This window comes from Xenopus laevis, chromosome 9_10S (assembly GCF_017654675.1).
Source record: "Xenopus laevis strain J_2021 chromosome 9_10S, Xenopus_laevis_v10.1, whole genome shotgun sequence".
In the NCBI taxonomy this organism is placed as follows: domain Eukaryota; kingdom Metazoa; phylum Chordata; class Amphibia; order Anura; family Pipidae; genus Xenopus; species Xenopus laevis.
The window spans coordinates 57,268,044-57,292,151 of NC_054388.1; the positions used below are offsets into that span (position 1 = coordinate 57,268,044).

Below are 24,108 nucleotides of genomic sequence, written 5' to 3' on the forward strand. Positions count from 1 at the left end.
TATACTCTCAAATCCACAGAAATTAGTATAGATGGCAGGCTATTTAGGAAGAGTGGATTACCTAAGATCCATTGATACAACTATGTAAATTAGATAAACGAGATACATATGCCTTTGCCCAGTAACTAGACAAACAGGAAGTGATGATTTAAAGCCATTGGGGAGGGATGGGTCCCTACATTTATTTTACATTTTTTCTAAAGCCGTATCTGTTTCCTCTGAGCAAGAGTTTCCTGAAGATGTCTAATGATAAATAATGAGAAAATAAGTAAAACATGTACTCCACCATCATTGCTAAAAATGGCTGTACCTTGACTACTGCTGTAGATAAAACTATGATGCAGTTGCTTGAGCTCACTAGAGATTCTAGTTAGCCATACACCATTATACAAGCTAGTGATGTGCTTGGGGCCAACTGCATCCAGTCCATATGCCACCCATTATGTATTGCCAGAAGTGTAGCCTGAGTGCATAAATTAATGGATGCAACTCATTACACTCCATTTTTCAAGCACATGACTAGCACTTGTATGTTCCTCATGCAACTGATAGAGAGGCAAGCGTTTTTTTGCCTGTATTTTGCACTTTGCACCTTTGTAAATGAGCCCTGTAGCTTCTATTTTAAGATCATTCTCTCTGTGTGTGTGTGTGAAGCCTAGTGATGTCTGATCGCATTATAAACAGCCCATGACAAGTCCATATGATTTTGATTCTTATTTTACCAGGTTAAAGGGAATCTGTCATCATTTTAAACTTTTTTTTTTTTTTTGCATTTTTATAAAAAACACACATCCATAAACTCTGTCTGGCAATTAAAATGTTAATCCACAAATCCATGCATAAGTTATTTTAGTTTGTATTTTGTAATGGGGGCTTCCATTTCTGCTCATTACACATTCATCCTGTGCTGCTCTAACAGCAGGCACAGCATTACCCGTTTGCTTGGAGGCAGCCACTCTGTAATGAAAAGCCAGGTCGCACTACGACATGAGAATCTAGCTGTACACTCCCCCTCCCCTCTCTGCCCATGCGTGTGATGTTTGGAGGAGAGAGGTCACATGGTTTGCAGGGAAGCAATTACTTTCACTTTCCTACGTCCTGCTCTACAGCTGCACTAGCAGCCCCTCCTCCCACAGACAATATCAAAGCTCCTGCCGTTCTGTAAGTTTGTTCTTTGCTTTCCTTTGGTGAGGGGAGCTTTCTCTCCTTGCTGCCTTCCTAGTTTGTTTTACTGGTTACTAGATGAGGTAAAGGAGCTGTGAGTTCCCTCTGCTATCCACCTCACACAGACCTTGCTCCTTTCCTGCCTGCAATACTTCTTTTTTCATTAACTACTTACTGCCTCCTTTTCATGAGCTATTTTAACCCTTCCTAGACTTCCTCCTAAGTTTTCCTGGTTTTCAAGTATGTCCTTATTTTATCCTTTTTTTCTATTCCCTGTCATCAGTCCTGGGAGTGTACGCCTGTGTTTCTGCCATTCATTTTAGTGTAAACAAATATAATAAACTATCTATATAAAATATTTTTTCCAGTGCCCAAAATGAATTGTGTGTGTGTGTATATATATATATATATATATATATATATATATATATATATATATATATATATATATATATATATTTATTTTTGAAACGTAAGTGGGGGCAGTGATCACAGGACTATCTTATTTCAGTCCTTCTGAAGTGGTGTCAGTGGAAGCTTATCTTGATTCCTGCCTATTGTTCAATTGACAGTCTCAGCAGACAAGGCTCTATTTACATTACAGCAGCTTGTAGGAGGGAGGGTTAATGACATCACTCCAACTTGCAGTGCAGCAGTAAAGTGTGACTGAAGTTTATCAGAGCACAAGTCACATGACCTGAGGGCAGCTGGGAAATGTCAAAATGTCTAGCCCCATAGCAAATTTAAAAATTAGATATAAAAAAATCCATTTCTTGTTTTGAAAAATGGATTTCAATGCAGGGTTCTGCTGTAGTAGCACTATTAACTGATACATTTTGTAAAAAACATGTTTTTCCATGACAGTATCCCTTTAATAGGATGGTAGGGTCATGACTTCAAAACCAGATTCAAGATGGTGAACTGTTAGTTTGAATTCCTGGCATTTACATAGTTTAGTAGTTTAGTAATGTAGTTCATTGACAGAATTATAAATGAAGAATGCTGATACTGTACTTCACGCAAGTCCTTTTCCTCCCAGTTTATCTTCTGCCATATTTTGTTTTTCAAAACTTCCCTGTTGATTTTTCACCACACACATTTGTTTTGTTGTGGTATTGATCTAAAAGTAGGATTTAGAATAGAAACATTCCTTGGTGTCTCTTTTATTAAAAGGTAGTGCTAAACTGGTTTGTTGAACTTTGGCTCAACATGAACCAAACGTTTGTTCAGTTAAATATCCCCAATAGGGATGTAGCGAACTGTTCGCCCGCGAACTAGTTCACGCGAACTTCGACCGTTCGCGTCCGCCGAATGTTCGCGAACGTTTGGGAACGTTCGCATTTTGAGTTCGCGTTCGATCGTTCGACCATTCGACCATTCGAATTCCTTCGACCGCTAAAAATCGAACGATTTCCATTCGTTCGAACGATTGTAAGCATTCGATCGAATGAAAAGCATTCGATCGAATGGCTTCGATCGTTCGATTCGAATGAAAATCCTTCGATCGAACGATTAAAATCCTTCGATCGTTCGAATCGAACGATTTTAGCGGGTGTTCGAAGTTCGCGAACTGTTCGCGAACGTTCGCATTTTTTGCCGGTGTTCGCGAACGGCAGTTCGCTACATCCCTAATCCCCAATGCTTTATTGTCAAACCAACCATTTCCATGGAACAAGCTGTCACTTTTTTTCATGCCCCTTTGTACATCTTGATATGAATTTGGGGTTAAAACATATTTCTAAATCCACAATTGAAATTACCTCTGAAGAGACCCATTGTAGTTACATCATTTTATCAATAATGTTATCTCATCCTCTGCTTTCTTTTATTTATTTTTTACTATTATTCTGATTTTCTTTACCTCTGTTTTCCTCTTGACATTTACCTTATTCTCTTTTCACCTCTGCTTATGGTAGGAGTGGACTACAAGAGGATTTCCTAAATCTCTCAGGCCCCATTCATGAAAAATATTCATTAACCCTTTCTTATTGCATAAACAAATATAACCTCTAAAGCAAATGGCACTGTCTCCATTTAGTCATATTTCCATGTTAAAATCTGGTAATATACAGACTCCTTTATACATATGAGAGTGGCCACAACTACCTTTCTCGCGTAGAGGTAATATTTGGAGAGAACCTTGTATAGGTAAACATTTTCATTTGTTTTCAAGCATTACATAAGGAGGCTAGGCAGACAAGACTAGAGGGGAAGTTTAACCAAGGTAACACTTGGGCAGTCAGTGAAAAATAAATTTGTCTTCAGCTGTGTTAAGTTTTCCTTTCAGTAGAATATCATAAAAATATGCAATAGATCATTGTAAATTGTACAGTCTAAAAATGAATTTCAAGTTGTTAACAGGACAGATTATTGCCTTTGTTGAAGCAAAGTTATTACCATACAAATATCATTGGTCACATGATATTGATTCTGCAGTCTTAGGTTGCCTTATAATCTATCCTTTTGATCTATACTATGCCTTGGGTTTACTGTTGGTTGTATGCAGTATATATCAACTTTACCATTTATTCAGATATACAGAGAAGGTATGAGCTAAATAATAAGGCACAGGCTTATGTAATAAAATTTGCCCAGGTGCAACCCATGGGACCATCAAAAGCAAAAGTCAAGTGACTTGTGTTCTGATAAACAACACTCTTTACTGCTGCACCCTGAAGCCCTTCAACAGAACATTGGGTAACAAGATACTGTAACAGCTCCCTGACACAAGATAACAGCTGTCTGATATACAGTATATAAGAATAACACTCAGTAGTAAAAATCCCACCATGACTCCTCCAGTTACATTGAGTAGGAGAAACAAATAGCTTATCTGAAAGCAGTTCCATATTGCAGCACTGGCTCTTTCTGAAAGCATAGGAACAGGCACAATTCCATCAGATGACTGTCTACACCCCAATATTACAGCTACAACATATTGGTTCAGGAATATAATTTTATATGGTAGAGTGAATTATTTTTTATGGAAATAGTGTCATTTGAAAAGAAAAACTCCACCATAGAATCATTACAAAATCCCTATAATATTGACTGTTGGACTACATTCTCTATGATCTTTAGTTACTAATGGTTACTGCACCACATTAGTATGGAGTAAGAGTTTTATTTAAAAAAGCTGAAGTTTCATTATACTTTATGCTAACAAACAGTCTCAGATTTTCCTGTGCTAGGGCAATGCAATTTGCCAACATTTTATAGTTGCAAGCTCAGTGAAGTTTGGAAATCTATCCTGATTTATGTGTGTCAGTAGACCCCTGCCCACTGATTTCTGACTAGTGATAAGCAAAATTGTTAGCCAAGTTTTGCCTTGAAAATTACTCCCATTCTAATGGGTGAAAAAAATTGTCGCCCATAGACTTCAATGCATTTCGCTGAATTTGGTTCACAACACTATTGAAAGCTGTATTTGGCTAAGGTTTGATATCCTCTGCACTGCTAGTTTTAACTTTTGAAATAATGCAGCAGTAGCTAGCTGATAACAGTGTAGAGGTATGCAAAGTATTGTTAGAGATGGAGTCCTGGCTGGTGGAGGTTTTGGCTTCTGCTAAATTGTTTCATGAATTAGAACCAAGAGTAAAAACAGTACCGGCAGATAACATTTAAATTTCAGTTACATGAACAAATAACTTTAAAAACCATTAAATTCTTTGGAAGGTTCTTAGAACTGCATTTTCTGGATGTAGATTCCCTTCACAACCTTTCCCTGACTAATACATATTCTACCCAGTAGGGAATGTTACAACCAGCTGATAACATAGAATCGACATTTTTAAGTTTATGGTTAAACTACTGAAAAAATGTGCTGTCTGGAAGTGCCCTTAAACTAGTTTAAAAAGCTGTCAAAGGGTTAAGTCAATACACCCCTCCCCCCAAAATTAACTAAAAATACTTTGTTTTCAATGTACCGTATATACAAGTTTTTCAGCATCCAAAATGTGCTGAAAAAGTCTACCTCGGCTTATACTTGAGTCAGTGGGCAGTAGCTGAGATTGCAGTCACTTTTAATCATTCCTATACCAACAGTTTGCTTGGGGAGAGACTGCAAAATCACACAGCGCCCTCTGTTGGTTATATGAAAGAATAACAGTGCGCCCTCTGTTGGTTATATGAAAGAATAACAGTGACTGCAATATCACACAGCGCCATCTGTTGGTTATATGAAAGAATAACAGTGACTGCAATATCACACAGTGCCCTCTGCTGGTTATATGAAATAATAACAGTGCGCCCTCTGTTGGTTATATGAAAGAATAACAGTGACTGCAATATCACACAGCGCCATCTGTTGGTTATATGAAAGATTAACGGACTGCAATATCACACAGCGACCTCTGTTGGTTATATGAAAGAATGACAGTGACTGCAATATCACACAGCACCCTCTGCACATGGTAGTGGGACAGTGGGACAATGCACACAGTAATCAGTTTGGCAATTCTCTGTCACCATCAACTTTGCAAAGAAGTCCGGTTGATCGCTGGGGGGGTCGCTTTGGCGGAATGTGCACTGCTGGGAGACAGGGCTGTAGTTGTGTCTAGGCTTATACTCGAGTCAATAAATTTTCCCAGTTTTCGTAGGTAAAATTAGGTACCTCGGCTTATACTCTGGTCGGCTTATACTCGAGTATATACGGTATATAAAGAGCCAAAACAGGCCTAAAATGTTGCTGTTACTGTTGCCCTGCAATAAAGGCTTTTTATTGTAGGTCTGGAGTGCTACCCATAATTGATCTCTACCTTTTTTTTTAGGCACGAATGGAGACGTTCATTTTTTGAGTCATTGTCTTCCCTTAAGTTGAAGGTGGCAAAAAAATAAGTGACAATATGCACGGATTTGCATTTAAGAGATGTTTGTTGCCCTTTAAAAAAAATAGAATAAAAAAAGACTCAATTTAAACCTTCCTTCTGTTGAATGCTTTACTTGCTCCCCTCGTGCCTTAGATAAATTGTGTGCTTTAGTCTAAGTGGCCTCAAGTTTCTTTGCTTTATAGTTGCCTGACAAACATTTTAATGTCCCTTTTATTTGGAGCCGGGGCCCCCCACAGAGAACTTTCACTGAGGTACAAAATAAATATCAAGGACATGACATAAAACAAATGAGCAAACTTAGTCACAGAAGCAGCACAATGTAAAAATGCATTTGGAGTACAGTTGTTTATAGCGTTCCTGAGCGGTGATTGTTTGTATAATTTTCTACATCACAACTTAATACTTCATCTGTAACAAAAGGAGCTGTTAAGCCAAATCCTGAAAGCTTTTTGCATGAATTTTAGCTGCTAAATGAAGCTAATATGACCTGGGAATCCAAGTACAGATAGAATATGCCACCCAGGGGGCTCGTGTATACAAAATACATCACTGAATAGGCTCGATAAAAATCATATTTTTATCTTTAGTTCATGGTGAGGCTACAGGGTTTGTCATTTATGAACTTATGTCACTGTGTAGCTACTATGTGTCTCTGTCATTAAACCCGCGGCAGGGAGTCTCCGGCAATGAGATTTAGAAGCTCAGCGATTCTCCCTTTTATGTCTGATTTTACCCTTTTGGCACAAGGAGTCAGGCTTTCCAAATGCTAATTGCTGCTGTAGAAGCAGAGTAAAATGGAAGTTACCGTTGGCATCTAAATCCCAGCTCCCGATGCAATCAAGACAATGCGAACTACTCTGCGATTGAAAGGGAAAACATCCAAGTTTTTAGATTGAAAGTAAAATTCAGAACTGCGCAGTATTTCTTTTTCTGCTTAAACAATGTATGGATGATTTTCTCCAACAAGCTCATGATGATTTACACATTATTTACAGCATTATTTTTTATCATATACATTTTTAAATTTGTTCTATGCATTCTGGATAATATATTTGAATATAAGATATTGACTCTGTAAGGTAAAAAGGTGAAAATAGCAAAATGGCAAATGTTGTCATAGTGTTATTTTTATGCACACTATATATATATATATATATATATATATATATATATATATATATATATATATATATATATATATATATATATATATATATATATATATATATATATATATATATATATATAATGTTCAAAGTGGACCAGCACACCGAAATTTTCAATCAAAAGAGTTTTATTCCAACATCACTCATCATTATTATGCGTGGGTGCAAAATCATCAAATAATCTCCATTCACTCCGAAAGATCCGCACTCCCAGGGCTTAGCATTGAAAATAATTTTATTGCAGAACTAAAGACTGACGTTATGGCCAAACCCAAGGCCTTTCTCAAAGTGGCAAATCTACAATGTGCATGCTATATATATATATATATATATATATATATATATATATATATATATATATATATTCTTCCAACTGGCCACACCCTTTGTGAAAAAACTTTTTATCTTTTTATTACATTGTATCAATGTCCACTGATACAATGTAATAAAAAGATAAAAGTTTTTTCATAAAGGGTATGGCCAGTTGGAAGATATTTTTTTGTATACATTTATAACTGAGCACCCCTACCATTAAAAATATATGGAGCCTTGGAGTCCGGATAGTTGTTTTTGAGAAAACAGTAAAAAATAATAATGGAAAGTAACTGGAAAAGGTCTATATTTCTGGAGAACAAACTAAAAACAACTGAACTGAAAAAAAGTGTTTGGAAGGTGAACAACCCCTTTCAATGACTATCGTCTCTAGAATTGAAGCACAGAGGCTTAAGTTTGGGTTGGAGAATTTATACTACTTGAAAACAAAATGATAACGTGCCACATACTCTGTGGTATTTTCCAAATTTGCAATACAGCTTATCTAAGAAATAAGTCGAATCAACTAGACTTGCTGTGTTTTTTTTTTTCCTTGAAGACATTTCACCAGTCATCCAACTCACTTTCTCAATTCAGAATAACTTGTAAATCTTCCTTCAAGAATATATCTCTTCTGGAATAATGCAATACAGCTATAGAAAATATGAAGTGATTGTCTAAACACCATGAAGTGTCTTGTGGAATAAACAGCTGATTAGTGAAGAGTAACTTAGTTATTTAACAAACTGAGCATCATTTTGTAAGCCTTCTCTGGTTGTATTGGCCTTTACTGGTTTTACACTTTCTATCCTCTCTCTCAAAAGGGCCCTCATATGAAGTTCTGAAGGAAGGCTGATGTAGTTGAAATACAATCTGAGGTGCTGTGACAATACAAATGAAGGGTGCCAGTGGCTTTAGAAACAGCTAAATATTTACAGCAAATACACAATAACTCAATACATTCAATGATGCAGATACAGTGGTGCAACATAGACTGAGCTCTCTGGGAAATAACACATCCTGCCTGGACTTTATATATTATATATTTCCTTGGTGGAGCACAGGCTGCTAGATGTTTGTATTACAACAACTGCTATTTGATGTATATACCACATTGATAGGGTTTTTGGTTCTCATAGCCACAACTTCTCTAAGACTTTGGTTATATTAGGGCAATGCCAAGGCTTTTCTCCAACTTAGGTAATTTCTGAGGACTTCTGCCTCAGGCTCTCCAGCAGCATTCACTACCTCCTGAAGTAGAACTCCAAAGAGTTCAAGCATATGGTGACTTCCATTTTAAAGACCATGGATACCAGACACCCCTGGACAACTTAAGAATTACCAGGGAACACTTGAAAAGGGAAACAGCCCCCTCCTAACTGTGAAACAGGCCTAACCTTTGGCTTGATTAAACCTTACAGGGATTGATTATAGTATAGGTGAGCAACACCTTTATCCTTTTACATGCTTCTACATCGTTTTAATTAGAACATTTATATTACATTTTTGTTTTCATAATTGGTCTCCTTTAAATCTCAATGCATACAATTACTTTTATTGTGCAAATATTGCACTGATTGAACTGATTTGCATAATGTATTTTTTCTCTCCTTTATTTCAATACAGTTTGCTGTTCAAACTCTAGAAAAGCCCAGGTTTGATCTATTAGTTGCTTATCTATAGTGAGGGTACAGCTTCTTTTGAATCTCTGCCTTATTCAAAAAGTCCTTTTGGTTTCTGTAGGAAAAGTCAACTGAATATATATATATATTTCTGCCTTTACAGTGTGACATGCGGGAGCCAAACGGATTACAAATCGCTCCAGTACCTCTCTACAACACATTCCATGATGTGTACCTATTTATAAAAATCCTGGGAGAAGCAATTGCAGCTGCTGAGAAAAGATCCAATAATTTATGCCAATGAAATCCCGTTGGAACAATATATGATCTACAGAAAGAGTTGGGCATTTTATGTACTACATGTTTGATGTTGTGATGGCTGATTCAGTTAATGCCTTTAAGAATGGTTTGGATGATTTTTTTGATATGGGTATAAACAGGGGAATGTAATAAAAGTCGCAAAGAGCAAAACAATTTGCACCAATAAGACTAAAAATCCACATCTCGCAATGTAATATTGTTCCTTAAACTGTTATTGCATTGCGAATTTTAATTGCGCATCGCGAATTTTAATTGCGCATCGCGAATTTTAATTGCGCACTCATAAGAAGTGCTTGAAGGTGTCGTAATCTTTTGGAGCAAACATAACGACTTTTTCAGTAAGAAGTTTTATTATATTGACTGCGCATTGGCGCAAACGGTCTTTCACTGTCGGAAGTGGTTGCTAAACAGTTTCCGGGCTCGCAAAAGCTATATTAAATTCGCACAAAGCAAAATTTGTTCGCGCAAAGGCATAACTTTTCGCATTGCGAATAGTTTTTCCGTTAGCGATTTTTATTACATTCCCCCTATAGAATTTATGTGAAAGTAGGGAGGGGGTGTGTGTATGGATGCTGGGTTTTCATTTGGAGGGGTTGAAATTGATAGACTTTGTCTTTCTTCAACCAAATTTAACTATGTAACTATGTATTGTCAGATTATTGTCATGATTTGAACTCAGTTAATAGAGAGGCAAAAAGAAGCTGTTTTTCATTTTTTTAAATTCACAATTTCTTGTTTTCCGTTAATTTAAGAGGTTCTGTTTGGTGAACACTTCAAAGCCACAAAGGTATAGAAAATGAAGCTCATTAGTTCATAAGTGATGTATATGATTTAAGCCTTTGTCTGCTCCAGCAGCAACTCTTCCTGTCATTGCCTCATGGGAAATGTTATAATACACAATCATATTTTAGTCTATGTGCTCAGAAACTTTGCCATGATGAACCTCTCTATAGGCCGTGTGCTGGGTGAATTTATTTGGCAACAGTCATTTTCATAGGAACTTTCATCTGAACTTGGGAAGGTATAACTTCCCTCAAGTGATGAAAACATAATTGCAAATTCCTGCCACAAAGCAACACTGAAACTTTTCAAACTAAAGGATCCTGTTTATATTTTTTATTCTTAAAGGGGTTGTTCACCTTTCAAACACTTTTCTTCAGTTGAGTTGTTTTCAGATTGTTCACCACAAAGACTTTTTTCAATTGCTTTCCATCTTTTATTCTTTACCATTTTCTCTGTGGTTTCAGTCTGGCAGCTCAGTGGTCCAGGAGCATTCTCAACTTTTACCATTTGCTACATTTAGTTGATAAAATTAGTTGATATGTTTTTCAGAAGCATCTATGGAATATTAGCAACAATTGTATCAATTCTGCCTTTAATGAAACTCAGGGATTCTGCTAAGCAGGTTTAAAGAAAGCAAATGTATCAACTAAGGGGCCCATTTACTTAATTCGAGTGAAGGAAAAGAATAAAAAAAACTTAGAATTTCGAATGTTTTTTTTGGCTTCTTCGACCATCGAATTGGCTACTTCGACCTTCGACTACGACTTTGAATCGAACGATTCAAACTAAAAATCGTTCGAATATTCGACCATTCGATAGTCGAAGTACTGTCTCTTTAAAAAAAACCTTTGACCCCCTGGTTCGCCACCTAAAACCTACCGAAGTCAATGTTAGCCTATGGGGAAGGTCCGCATAGGCTTTGGAACAATTTTTAGGTCGAAGAAAAATAGTTTGATCAATGGATTAAAATTCTTCGAATCGAAGGATTCGAAAGATTTAATTTTTCGTTCGATTGAACTATTTGCTGTAAATCCTTCGACTTCGATATTTGAAGTCGAAGGATTTCCATTCTGCAGTCAAATATCGAGGGTTAATTAACCCTCGATATTCGACCATAAGTAAATTTGCCCCTAAATGTATCAATCTTAAACAGTAAAAAGAGTCTGCAACCCCCCCCCCCCCCGAGTGGCTTTAGAAGGTGAAAAATGAAACTTTACACCTGAATATGAGAAAAACGGTCACAAATAGAAAATAGAAAGTAATTCGAAAACGTCTTTATTTCTGTTGGACTGAAGCCAACTGTACTGAAAAAGTGTTTGAAGGTGAACATATTCCCTTTAATAAAGGCACACTCAAAAATGAATAAATAAAATAACAAATGTTGACACTATGGGCTCTTACTGGATAATGCATGCCTTAGAGATATGAATGCAGCATCATAACATTAACACTAAAGAAGAAGAGGCGATATATACTGCAATAACAAAGTTTTCATGCCAAAAGAGGATGAGACCTCCACATATTCACACAGTATTAAGTTTAAAGACAGGGGTCTTCATATTTTAGATGTGAACCACAATTAAATGTATCCAGAACACATGGTATTTATGCCTTTGAAATTTGCCTTCAAACCAGGAATTGATTTAAGGCCACTAGGAGCATCATCAAAGTGGTTGGTAAGCAATATGTTGTTCGTGAGCCAATAATTGTGGATGAGTGGGCAAGAACATGCTGCTGATAACTGTGGCACTACATTGACAAAGTTTTTTCAAGCTCTACAAGACCAGCTTCCATCTCATTCTAGAGTATCTCCAAATAAGCATTGTTCCTGTTCCATGTGCACCGAGCTGAGGGTTGTCTATTAACTGAATTCAATAATACATGGGAACAAATGTTTCTACACCAAAAAACATATGGCAAGCCGTCATGAATGTGATGTAATATCAATAATTCAGACTTGCACAATGGCATTTGCAAACAAACATGAAACATCCCCTTCAATTCTCTATTTGTGTACGGTACTCAAATCCTCGGACCTCCACTACTTATTTTCAATCGACTTATTGAGCAATTATTGAGACTTACTGAAACCCCTTAAAGCAACCAGGGAGGATTCTGTGGAAATATAACATTTATGGGGGGTTAATCAGTGTATCTACTTTCTTAGGTGTAGGTTATTATAGCTGTATGGCCATTATAATCTTATTTTATTCAATTTTGTTAACGCATAGGATCAATGAGTTATCCAATTTTGCCACAAAGGCACAAGAGGGAAAACTCTTAATTCTAACTCTAAACTAAGAAATCACCAAATGTTAAAGAGCAAAGGGTCTGAAAACCTTTGCATTATCAATATCCTATCATATCTATCAAATTTTCTTTGGGTCTATTACAGAATATCTATGGATGGGTACTTGTTTTACATGCAGTTAAATCCTTAACCACTGGTTTCTGTGATGCACTTGACAATATCATGGCTATTTAATAAAATCATACTTTAAGGGCCATGCAAAAAAGAGATAACTGCTGAGGTGTTTGCTTTTATTATGCCAACTGAACTACAGTATAACTTATAAAAGCTAGCTACTGATTGGATGTAGTGGTTTAAAGGAACAGCCTGTGTTTTTCTATGTTCCTTGTTTGACTTTTGCATTGTTTAAATATTTGTAAAGATTTATGAAGCATTGTTTCTAATAGCTCTCCACTTTATCAGCTTGGTGGTAACTGACTGCAAATAATTGCATAACAACTGTTTCTATCGTGACAGTTTTTTACCTAGGAAGTCTAAATACTTCCTTGTTTAACATTCTGTGGGTAACTGCTGAGATTTATTCACACATACCACTTACAGAAAAACTCACTGTTCTGCATTAGAAATCTACTGGGCTCCCATTATTTTTAAAACACCACCACCCCACACTCAAGTATCAATGCTCACCTTACCTTGATTTTTTTTTTTTAGTTCATAGGGTACAGTTGTTCTGCCTCCCAAATATTTTTAATACAAAACTATTAAAAGGATTTGTGGCTAGGGGCGATGCATCTGTGGATGGTCCTAATGTTTTGTCCATAAACCTCAACTACCAATCAGTGGGTAGAAACTTCTGGTCTGCTGTTTGAATAGAAATAACTTATTGGTTGCTTCTCGCCTGTTATCCTTACTGCCATTTTATTGATATTATATGGACTTAACATTATATAAACATTCTCTTACAACATCGGGCTGTTTAAGTTTTGGGGACAGAGGTAACAAGTGCACCTCCTCAATTAATGCAGTTTGTTTCTTTGACAATCTGCAATAAATGTTAGGGTGATGCACTTTTTCTCTGCCCTACAAACACATTTCTGTTGATTCTAATGTGAGATAGTGCTGCCCAGTGTCCACCACCTACAACTATTTGGCTGTAGTGAACAACATTTCTCTTGTTTTGTTTATGTTATAGTCAATTATGTTTAAAAGTAGGTGAAACTGTATAATTTTTTACTGTTGCTGCTCCTTTAAGGGCATTAATGAGCTTTCATTTGATATGAACCTGTCCAGTAGCAGCAGCAATCACTGTGCTAAAGAAAAATATGCAGACATAATGACAACAGGAAGTGGCTTCATTTACATCTGGGCGTGGGCCTATAGTACAACGTTACAATCATTGGCAGTTTGACATTCTGGCTCATTCTCCTCCCTGCAAGTGAAAGCCCACTGTTACCAAATTAAAAGCTGTCTAAGCATAAGACAACCTGGTATGGTGCCTATGGATTGGAGAAAAGTTGATGTTATTCCAATATTTAAAAAGGGATTACGATCTCAGCCTGGCAATTATAGGCCAGTAAATTTGACATCTGTGGTGGGCAAATTATTTGAAGGCTTTTTAAGGGATCACATTCAAAATTTTGTCCTAGTGAATGGCATTATGAGCAGCAATCAGCATGGCTTTATGAAGGATAGGTCATGTCAGACAAATTTGATTACTTTTTATGATGAGGTTAGTAAGATGTTGGACAGTGGGGGGCAGTAGATGTGATCTATTTGGATTTTGCCAAAGCGTTTGATACCATGCCCCACAAATGACTGCTTTCTAAACCAAGGTCTGTTGGGCTTAATGAAGTAGTAAAATGGAGAGGCTTCAGATGGCTTTTTTTGCCTTCCTCTGGATCAACTAGCAGTTTGGCAGGTTAAAAAAAAAACTAAAATGTTGAAATGTTAAAAACTTGATGGATGTGTGTCTTTTTTCACCTTACTTACTATGTTAATATGTAAATGGGACAGTCAAGTTGGCAAAACAGTCAAGTTTAGGAAAATTATTTACAAAAACAGACCTCTCAGCAAAGAATGAGCAACATGACCTGTAGGTAACTTTAAATGTTCATTTATATTTTAAAAAAGTTGTTTTTTAGCGTCAGTTTCACTTTAATCTAGTTTTATTGATATTCCATCTATGCACAATACCATGTTTTTTATGCATATTAGGGGAAAATTGAGCGCCTGTGCCAATATATCTAGCCTGTTCTGATAAATAGCTTGCAAGTGCATGGATGGACACAAGGAAATCCTCGACATGGCAGTAATTCAATAGTTCCCTCAAGAGGTTGTGTCAATCGATAAAGCTAACTTAGGACAAGTGAGTTATTAACTACACACACCGGCAGTAAAAGCATTGCAACACAAGTATACTGTGCTTTATAGTTGTAAAGCTACTTTGCTGCAATATTTGTGCATCAGGTGAATGTTAGCAGGGACACCTGCAATGTAGCTGGAATGCTAGGAAAAAATCTGGGAACATTTTCAAAAATTAATGTATTTACTGGATGTCTTACTTTTTTTAATTTACCTTTCCTTTTCAGTTACTGCTTAATTCTGGAGCCCCCATATCCAGTGGGTACCCCGGTCCAGAAACTGGACTTGTTTGAGGTCTATGAAGACAGTTTTACAGGAAGGAAATTTTATGTCCATTCCATTAGCAAACAGAGAACATGGAAGCCACCAAGCTCAGTTCTGCCTGTTCCACCAAAAAATAATATAAAGGTACAGATATGAAAATATTGTCATCACTGATTATTATCTTAACCAACACAGTCTATAGAAAAAAATAACATATCCATAATGTAATCCTGACTTATGGCTGACTTATGCAAGGAACTCTGGGTATTTCTCATGTATTATGTAAATTATAAGGATCTTAGTCATTGAGGGGTTGTGACCATAAATAGAAAGGCACAAGGCTGCAGGGAATACAGTTATGAAGGGAACTCTGAGTATCACTCATGTATGATAAGGGTTACTATACCCTTAACTGTAAATTATAAGGTTATTGGAAGTCATTGAGGTGTTCTCTGATTATATAAAGGCACAAGGCTGTAGGCTAAATTATACAGGGAACTCTGAGTATCACTCATGTATTATAAGGGACTAATGTACCCCTTGCTGCAAATTTCCACTTTCCCCGCCGGCGAATAAATTAACGAAAATTCGCTGGCAAATTTTCACCGGCGTCAACATTTTTTTACTTTAATGAGTGTTAAATTGTTGCTGGTGTCACCATTTCACAATTTTTCTCGCCATTTCGCAAATTTCACAGGAAAAAAAAACGGGGCAAATTCCATCAATATTCAACAACAAACATTAAAGAACAGGCAAGGTGATATATGAAAAAGGCATCAGCACTGGTGTCAGTGAGACCTGCATGTCACTGTCGGGCTGCCATTCCCCTTGTGTACCTGGATGCACATTGAGTCATTGACCTAAAAATTGTTCTTGCAAATAATAAAATCACTGTATTCTTTGACCAGAATTGCAAATATTGGCCCTACAGCCCAACAGATATGTAAATCTCAGCCCACATGGCTATATTATTTTTTTAAAATGATCAGTTTCTGAAGCAAACAAGGTAAGCTACAATTAAATGCAGTTATTTCTTTCATGCTTAACTGCTGTGGTGCTACTGCTTATGGTAATACTGTCGAACAGTGTGTGCTGTTTCTGTGATTCTATGTCTGCGAGTGACTAATAAGCTGCAACGTTATCTACTGTTTATTTCTCCTAAAATTGGTAGGAGTGTTGAAAAGTAATCCATTACAAGTAAAAATCACTTGTAATGGATCACTAATAGAGAACACAATTTTACATAAATAAATTTAGACTTATGGCACACAGAGTTCCCTTAAAAAAAATAGCCCATATTAGGCCTGTCCTATACAGGAAAAGGAAAACATTTTTATGCCTTGTTCTCAATTCTGTTCTCTTTGATTTCTGATCTAAATATTTAACATATTTAAACCAGCATACTTTCAAAAGAATGATAGTATGTTTCACATATTTATTTTTGAATAGGTATTTCCAGAGACCTATAATGAAACATTAGGATCACCGGGGCTGTTCAAATGAGGATCAGAAATGCTAATCTGAAATTGGAAAGATTTTGTCAAGCTAAGTCTTTGGTGCTAATAGAGGCTGATAAAGTTACCAAACCAGTAATTAAAAATGGCATTGATCATTTCTAAATAAAACAATTTATCTTATATATAATTCAGATAATCCATTAGTATCTCTATGTTTAATATAACACTCGGTCAGTAGCCAATCATAAAGAATGTTTGACCAGCATATGAAATGAAGGATTCATCAAAGCAACACAGTGGCATGTTAAACCAATGCTTGATTCAACAGATTAAATACTGTATGTTCTGTGCTATGAATGTTATATTATAATGTTTTAGAATAATATACAAGATAAAGGTAATAGGTTTAACCATCTATTTACGGAGGAAGACATTTTAATCTATCAGAGGTTTTCCCAAGTCAATCTTCCCTGCAGAGTGTTTTTTCTTAACTCTACACTTAAGGTACAGTTAAAAGTTTGGTTTCTAAGTTTAACTTTTTTGAGAATACCTATAATGGTTAAATGTATATTGCTTGCTCCCTGGATTTAGCCTTTGACATTATAAATGTGTCCTAACCCCCAACAAGATCTCAACTGGTTACTAAGAAGTGCTTAACTGAAAAGTCTCATTTCCTAAGGTGGAGGATAATTCTTTTTTACATTATCCACTTAGGGGCAAGGGCATTGATTAAAGTTAAGGTAAGTCTGTTCTTTTGGGCAAAAATTCAAGAAACAGGCATACTCATTATATCAAAGTGAATGCAATGCAATTTACCTCCAGTTATAACCTCATGCAAGCTTGGTGTTGGTGTGAGTTGCTTGTGGGTCATTACCTATGATCTGTTCTGTTACAAAGAGGGTAGGCAGAAAAAGTCAACCTTTCACATATACTGAACAATACCTTTCTCAACATATCTTTGTCAACTGAGCTTTCACATGATACTGCAATTTCCTATAAAGTTGTTATCCACAAGAGGTCTTCACGTTTTTAATTCCAAACCTCCTTTGATCCCAACAATTTGCTTGTGCCCCGTGAAACAATGGTTTTAATACTTTACCTATAGTTAGTGTCACTATAAATAGGGATGTATCGAACGGTGGAAAAAATGTTCGCGAACATATTCGCGAACTTGCGTCAAAAATGCAAACGGTTCGCGAACGTCGCGAACCCCATAGACTTCAATGGGAAGGCGAATTTTAAAAGCTAGAAAAGACATTTCTGGCCAGAAAAATGATTTTAAAGTTGTTTAAAGGGTGCAACGACCTGGACAGTGGCATGCCAGAGGGGGATCAAGGGCAAAAATGTATCTGAAAAATACATTGTTGACACAGCGCTGCATTTGTGCTGTAAAGGGCAGAAATCACACTACGTCACTCAGGTGATGTTTCTGGACACGGAATGCGAAAAAGCTCACACAGCTAGGTGGCACTTGGTTAAAGACTGGGCAAACAATGCCTGCAAGGGCAACGTATACAGTAGTGGATACGGAATATATTATTGCTGCTGTAAAAACATCACTCAGGTGATGTTTACGGACACGGAATTATTATTGTTATTTAGACAGAATGTGAAAAAGCTCACACAGCTAGGTGGCAGTTGTTTGAAGAACACACTGGGCAAACAATGCCTGCAAGTGCACTACTATTGGTGCACTACTATGAAGAACAGCAAACAGCACTGGACACGTTAAAGAACAGTAAGATAAGTAAAATAAAAAAATATATATATATGTATATTAAAAAAAAAAAATTACTCTGGTTGGTGCTGAACTACTAGGAGCAGCACACCAGTCCCACTCCCCAACACAGCTAGACTAATAGCACTGGGCTCTTATAGTAGCAAAGTAAAAAAACAAAAAAGAAAATAAAAGCAGTCCTTACAAGGACTATTGGGTTACAGGTAGCAGTCAGCAGATGAGAGATCAGCAGCAGGACAGCTGCCCACAGCAGCTACATACAGAGCACTGTAGTAGAAGGTAGATTACTAGCCAGCAAAGCTACCTAACCTAAAATGTCCCTCAAATCCCTGCAGAGTTCTGTCCCTACAATACAGAGCAGTATCAAGTAGATTACTAGCCAGCAAAGTTACTATCAACTGTCCCTCAAATCACTCAACAACTCTCTCCCTACACTAGCTCTTCCAAGCACACACAGGCAGAATGAAAAAACGCTGCAGGGCTTCAGTTTATATATGGAAGGGGAGTGGTCCAGGGGGTGTGGTCCAGGAGGGAGAGCTTCCTGATTGGCTGCCATGTATCTGCTGGTCTGGGGTGAGAGGTCAAAAATAAGCGCCAGCTAAGGCGAACCCAAATCGGTGAACGTCGCGCGACGTTCGCGAACATTCGGCGGACGCGAACAGTCGATGTTCGCGCAAATTAGTTTGCGGGCGAACAGTCCGCGACATCCCTAACTATAAATATGAATCCATCCCAGCTGGCCTTAGGGCTGCCCTCCCCTCTGGTTTAACCCCCTTTTGATGGTCCAGATTCAGAGCTAGGGGACCACTGCAGTACAAAATGCACTGATGTTTGACTGTCCATGTTATTTAAAATATATGAAATATGAACTATACTTAAAATCCAATTCCAATACGAATGGAAATAACATAAAAATATAAACAAAAGAGCAATTAGATTATATCTGCAAGCCAGAAAGAAGTTAAGAAGATATAATAAAAGTGCTTCCACCATTTACAAAAGAGTGGGCCACTTGCATACAATCTGTTGAATCCATAATGCAGACAGTGGTTAAAGCTAGATGGAACATACCTTTTAAAAAGTTTGGAAGTTAAGTCTATGTAATGAAGCCTCACGCATTTTATTGTGTACGCTTAACAAAAGGCACTGTGCTGTGTTTGTTTTTGACAAGCATGAAAACATCACAGCATGAGACTGCAAAAGGAATTATGTCGAGAAATTACAAGTGATCCATCTCGCAATGAATTATCCACCTCAATAGCCTGCAGAACTCAGCTACCAATTAACACCTACTTTATTACATGTTGGGATGCACTTAATAACTTTCATGTGTTTATGCACTATTACCTTGACTGATGCCTCTTGTACAATTAGGCATAATTGGCATATCAATATGCAAAAGTTAAAAGGATTAACCCTCCTAAAACTAATGAGCATTTCTGTATCCAGCTGCTAAATGAGACAAAATTAGCATTTTTCACTTTTGGGTAGAATTTTATCATGCCATTTCTCATTGTTGATATTACCTTGTTATATAAGTTTTCTCTATATTTAGCAAAATATACAAGGCAATGGGTTTGACAAAGACCAAAGACCAAGAAACATTGTTTTTCTCCAAATTCCCACAATACATTTACATTAGTAGAGATGAAAAACTCAATTTTTGCCTGTTACAAAGGGACAGATAATAGCGGAATATTATGTTATCAAGAAAGCCTAACAGGCAAATGCTATATTGGATGCCAGATGTACAGTATGCAGTGTTGAATGATTTTTGGCAGATACAGAATATATTTTCGATATAAATAGTCTGAGGTGAAGTTCCGAAATAAACATTAATATGGCATCATGCAGCGTTTTGATATAGACAAAAGATTGATGGAGAAATGGTTTTCATTTTAAGAGTACCCCATGGTGTTTGTGGAGCTGTCACCAATACAATAACAACTTGGATTAGAAAATTGTTATGGGTTTCAACAGCGCAATTATGAAGAGTAATTGGAAATAGGAAATATTATTTGTATTATAAAGAAGAATTACTTCCCCCAATAAAATGTACTGCTGTCGCGTTATGTACCTGGGTATGTGACTACCAAGAAAAGTAAACACAACATTCCTCTCATTGAACAATGACACAAAAAGTGTGCATTTCATTCATAGTTGTCCCAACTTTGTGATGTCTTTATCACAGAGCTCTATGTTGATACCCCTTGCACCAATGTTATCCATAACAATTCAGCAAATTGTTCATGGTAGCTCCTCCTAAATGTACCCCTTTTCTAAAAGTCATTGTGGTCTCTATATATTTGGCCGTTAACATTTTAGTACCGGTATGGGACCTGTTATTCAGAATGATCAGGACTTGGGGGTTGTTGGATAATGGATCTTTCCATAATTTGGATCCTCATACCTTAAGTCTATTATAAAATTATGTTAACATTAAATAAATCAAAAAAGATGGTTTTGCTTCCACTAAGGATTAATTATATCTTAGTTTGGATCAAATACAGTGCACTTTGTATTTATTACAGAGAAAAAGGAAACTTTTTGAAAAAAGTTAGATTATTTTTATTATTAATGGATTGGATTATAATAATGGAATTTATGGGAGACAACTTTCTGTAATTCTGAGCTTTTGGGATAACGGCTTTCCAGATAATGGATCCCATACCTGTGCACTAACCATAATGTGATGGGGTAGGACCTTCAAGAGGATTTGAACAGAAAAAAATTTAATTAACAACCACTGCTCTAAAAGGATTATGACCTTATAAAAGTGTTAGGATAGATGATAACGAAAGCCTATATAGGATGGAAATATCCATTTGAAACAGTGGCACCTATATAAAAGCTTAGAAAAATAAAGTAGGAGGAGGTTAGTTAGGATGTTTTATCTGTGTATGTAAGAAACTGTGCAAAATAAATGAGGCAAATCGCAACATTTCCAGGCGATTTTCAGAAATGTCATTTAAACTGTAAACTTTAGGAAAGCTTTGAAGTTTGGTAGTTTGGTGTAGAAAGAAATATGTACCCATTTTGGATTCATCAGAATGTATAATTTTCAAAAATATGGTTTTGGGGGCTCTTTGTACTGTTAGTGGGTCTTGCGGCACAAAATACACAGTCAGGGGCTTTGTTCACAGAAGGTGAATTGGCAGCCGAGTAAATTCATATGCACTATTTTAATTTTGGGTCCATACATGATAGCTGCTTTGGTATACGAAGCTACTTGGATTTGTTTGTTAAATGCGTCATGACTCGAGATTAACTGAAGAAACTGTGTTATCAAAAGTCATCTTAACTCATTTAATGAATTTTCATTAGCATACCAAAGCACCATTGTTCACAATGGTGAATGCTTTAATTAGTTGAGATGCTGTGATGCAATTTTCTGTGTTAAATGGGATAACTGGGATATCTGGGTTTATTTGTGTCAAACACACAAACCAAAGTGGCTTCATCTGTATCTATGCATATTGAGCATCAAACTGTTCCGTAGACATGTGGCATCAATATTTAGGTGCTTTTCCAATTGTTTGTAAGAAATTGGATCAGTTAAGTGACCATTTGCAATAATTTTAGCCAATTTTCAGAAATGTCAAAGAATATTTGCAGTATGGTATTTTGGACTAGAAAGACATACAGTAATTATCTATTTTGGATTCATCAGAATGTGTAATTTCCAAAAATATATGGCTTTTGCAGGGCTTTTTGTACTGTTAGTGGGTGTTGTGACACATAAGAAACAGGCAGAAGGCCTAAAGACAGCCGACAATTCATATGCACTGTTTTCATTTGAGGTCCGCGCATGCCCATCTGCTTTGGTACATTTATGCATTTTCACATCTAACTGTTCAGTAGGGCAAATTTAGGAAAAGGTTTGCGGCTTGGTGCTTTGGAGTAGAAAGACATGCATACCCAATTTGGATTCAGGGGAATGCGTATGTTACGAAATATCTGGTTTTCTTGGGGGAACATACTTTTTTCTACCTTTACCCCCCCCCCAACAAAATTATGTCAAAATGTTGATTTTGCAGTATCTGGAATTACAGAACTGATAGATCGAATGGGGTGTCTACATTTTGGGGCCCCTATATGCCACATATATATTATACATAAAACTGTTCAGTGGACCCCAGGCTTTCATTTTTAGGGTGATTTATCTTGATGCCTAATAGTATGTTGGGGATAAGATGCTGCAGGCTGGAAGCTTTGAGGAGATTTTTTGAAATGTCACCAAAATTCCCAAATTTAGGAAAGGTTTGTGGCTTGGTGCTTTGATGTAGAAAGACGTGCATACCTTATTTGGATATACAAGTGAGAAATCTCCAAAAATCTTTCATATTGGCACATTCAGGAGACATAGAACTTTCCAAATTGGCTGTGTTCTCATACATAAAATAAATTATGTTTCTGATATATACAGATGCAGCCACTTTGGTTTGTCTGTTTGACACAGAATAACTAAACACAGATATCCCATTTATCTCAATTAACACAGAAAACTGCGTCACAACATCCCATCTAATTAAAGCATTCACCATTGTGAACAATGGAGCTTTGGTATGCTAATGAAAAGGTTAAATGCATTAAATGAGTTAAGATGACTTTAGATAACACAGTTTCTTCAATTACCCCTGAGTCATGATGCATTTAACTCACAAATCAAAGTGGCTTCATCTGTAGTATGTGATTGTACTATGTGAAACATGATTTTTTCATTTTATTAGATACTTAGGGGCAGATTTACCAGAGGGCGAAGTGGCAAACACTGGCGACAATTCGCCAGCTTACTAATGGGCACAGGTGCCAATTTGCTAGCAAAAGAGATAGACTCTATCGATCATTTGCACTTTATTGCCAGGTGTCAATTTACTCCGCAAATTCAATAAATTTTACTGAATGTTACCTCTTTCGACAGACTTGCCTTCGCCAGCTCAGACCAAGTGCACTGGAGTGCATAGATCTTCCTCAATCATTTGTTACTTACATCATATTCTGGAGTGGAAAAAGCATCAAAGGTCAAAAAACGATAGGCTGCAAAAGTCCTAAAAATTTTTTTGGGTAACTGGTTTCCCTATATATTTTCTAACATATGGAACATCAACTATACAGTGGGTTCATGTGTAAGGCATTATAACAACTCTATTATCCTTATTAAGATACCCTGGACATGTGTAATTAACAGTGGAAATGTAATGTATTTGCTGCAACATATAACATAAAGACATCCATTCAACTTTAAATATCCCGACGTATGCAAATTAACCTGAGCCCAAGACATATACCGAATTTGCACTAGGCCAAAATGAATGCATCTTCAATTTCAATAGCTTGTATTGGCGAAGTAACACTAGCAAAAAGTCGTCAGCATTCGGCGAAAACTACGAAACACTGCATTTTAGTGAATTAGCATTGTCTGAGCGAATTTTCGCCTGGCGAAGTGTAGTGATGGGTGCGAAGCAGTCGCTGGCAACTTTTCGCCGGCTAGTGAATCTGCCCCTTAGAAGCCTATATCTTTTTACAGAAGAGAAACTACACCAACATTCTAGCATATTTTGAAAGTTTAGGTTGTCCTGAAAAAAAAAATATTGTTTTCCTGTGTAAACTAAAAAAAAAATATAAAATGTTCAAAAATGGTCTGGCAATAAAAGTACCAAATCAGTCAAATTGTCTGGCAGCGAAAGGGTTAATGATCCCTGAATGCTTTAGAAGGGCTAAGATAACCCAGAATATAAAATAGAAAAAAATGGTCTGGCAATAAAAGTACCAAATCAGTCAAATTGTCTGGCAGTGAAAGGGTTAATGATCCCTGAATGCTTAAGAAGGGCTAAAATAAC

At 36.7% G+C, this 24,108-nt stretch overlaps 1 pseudogene; it reads left to right on the top strand.

Annotated features, from left to right (window-relative positions):
- LOC121398791 overlaps positions 1–2,092 on the top strand; it is a 49,977-nt pseudogene extending 47,885 nt beyond the window's left edge.
- Positions 2,093–24,108: the final 22,016 nt, after the last annotated feature.